Consider the following 2,485-nt stretch of genomic DNA (forward strand, 5'->3'; position numbering starts at 1 on the left):
TAGGCATGGTGGCTCACATCTTTAGTCCCGGCACTGGGAGGCACAGGTAGATGGATCTGTGTGAGTTCAAGACTGGTATGGTCTACAAATTGAGTTCCAGAACAGCCAGTGGCACACAGTGAGACCCTGTTTCAAAAAACAAAGACAAAACAATCAAACTTATAGCCATGTTAGGTATATTTCCGAAGTCAAACAGAGATTTATTTTAAATAGATGGTCGCCAAACACTTCAGAGATAGAAAATAGCTTTTTTTTAAATATGAAACTCTTCACGAATTTGCGTGTCATCCTTGCGCAGGGACCATGCTAATCTTCTCTGTATCGTTCCAATTTTAGTATATGTGTTGCCGAAGCGAGCTCTATTGCATTTTAATGTTTTAATATCATAGTGCTTTGGGCTGGAGAGATGGCTCAGAGGTTAAGAGCACTGACTGCTCTTCCAGAGTCCTGAGTTCAATTCCCAGCAACCACAAGGTGGCTCACAACCATCCATAATGAGATCTGGTGCCCTCTTCTGGAATACAGACATACATGTACAGACATACATGGAGGAAGGATGTTGTATTCATAAAAAATAAATCTGTGGGAACAACAGACCTTTGCGGAGGTCCACTTCCCCATCAGCCTGGGAGCAGGCAGCTGTAAGACAATGTTTACTAGAAACAATACGGTGCCAGAGCAATAAGTTCCTAATAAGGGCTCTACTTCATAAAAGGATAATGGACATCAAAGAACCTCCATATGGAGTTTGCTTTCATTGTGGTAAAGCAAGTCACTTGGTCAAGAAACTGCCCTTGCCTTGACTGCTGACAGAATGCTGTCCAAATTGGACAGGCAGGACACAAAAGAAGACAACTGCCAAACTTTGCTAAGACAAAGTAGGATAATCCTTAAAAATTCCTGCTTCACAGAAAAGTGTGTCAGATAATTTAGTCCCACAGGCCAAAGATGGTTGCCCCAGCATTGCAGAGGAACCTTGGGTGACTGTACAGCTATCAAGATGCCTCTTGTTTCTTAGTTCTGGAAGTTTTGTTCTATGCCTCCTGTTTACTCAAGTAATAGTTTACCCTTCTCCGGTTTCTAATGGAATTGAAGAGGAGACAGCCACAGTTACAGTTTTCTTTGTTTTGTTACCAAATTCAGAAAAAGAAACAATGAGATGTAAAACATTTAAGGTTGAGAGACATAAAATTTCAAGTTGTTTGTCTAAGAAAATATTTTAAGGTCTAAAGAAGATATTTTTAGGTTAGTAATACAAGTTATGATAAAAAAATGGCTTAGGTATAAAACTTTGGACTCACTAAGATATGATAGATAATACAGTAATTTCTCTAAATTTGCCAAATAAATATAGACTGGACATTGTGATTGTAATTCTTACTTGAAAATTGTTCTTATTGTATATAGTTTTACTCTGTTAAAGTTTAAACCTTCCCTTTTTATTTAGGGATAATTGTTCCTATTGCATATATAGTTTTACTGTATTAGAGTAAAACCTTTCCTTTTTATTTAGACAAAAAGGGAGAAATAATCTTTTTGTACATTGTAAAGATGTGTCTTTGCCAAGGCACCTTCTGATTGGTTTAAGAAAGAGCTCGATGGCCAGTAGCTGGGCAGGAAGAGGTTAGATGGGATTTCTGGGCAGAGAGAAAGAAGGAGATGAATCCAGGCATCAGAGAGATGAGACGCCAAAGGACGTGAGAGGAAACAAAGCAGGAAGTGCGAGGTGGAAGAGAGCTGGTGGCTGCAGGAAAAACCCGCTTATACTGCTCTACTTCCTGCTCACCCCAGACTGCCCACAAACTTCAATGGGAAGTTTTGTTTGTGTTTTGTTGTTTTTTGGGGGGGGGTTTCTTTGTTTTTTTTTTTTTGTTTGTTTGTTTCTTTGTTTGTTTTTTTGTTTTTTGAGACAAGGTCTCAATATGTAGCTGTCTTGGAACTCACTATGCAGACCAGCCTGGCCTTAAACTCACAAAGATCTGCCTGCTTCTACCTCATGAGTGCTGGGATCAAAGGTGTGCGCCACCACGGCCCTGCTCTCTCTCTTTTTTTTAAGGTTTTGGTGTTCTTTTAAAAAAATAAACAGGAGCCGGCGCACGCCTTTAATCCCAGCACTCGGGAGGCAGAGGCAGGCGGATCTCTGTGAGTTCGAGGCCAGCCTGGTCTACAAAGTGAGTTCCAGGACAGCCTCCAAAGCCACCGAGAAACCCTGTCTCGAAAAACCAAAAAAAAAAAAAAAAAAAAACCAGGGTGTTTGCCTGTATATTTATTCCTATGTGCATTCCTGGTGCCTGTGGAGGCCAGAAGAGGGCATTGGATTCCCTAGACCTGAAGTTACAGACAGTTGCGAGCCTCCACGTGAGGGGTGGTGAGGATAGTTTAACCTGGAAATGCTGCAAAAGCAGTTGGTGCCCTTCACTGATGCACCTCTTTCCAGCCTCTTCTTTGAGAAGTTTTATTATAGTGGAATTGGCTATGAACATCA

The 2,485-nt window shown here is 40.9% G+C and overlaps 1 non-coding gene across 1 annotated transcript; it reads right to left on the reverse strand.

The window, feature by feature from the left end:
• Positions 1 to 253: 253 nt before the first annotated feature.
• Positions 254 to 360, reverse strand: LOC121142554. The gene has a single exon (XR_005879588.1). It is a non-coding gene; the product is annotated as a U6 spliceosomal RNA (small nuclear RNA).
• Between the last annotated feature and the right edge of the window lie 2,125 nt (positions 361 to 2,485).

Source organism: Mesocricetus auratus, unplaced genomic scaffold, assembly GCF_017639785.1.
Source record: "Mesocricetus auratus isolate SY011 unplaced genomic scaffold, BCM_Maur_2.0 Super-Scaffold_100009, whole genome shotgun sequence".
In the NCBI taxonomy this organism is placed as follows: domain Eukaryota; kingdom Metazoa; phylum Chordata; class Mammalia; order Rodentia; family Cricetidae; genus Mesocricetus; species Mesocricetus auratus.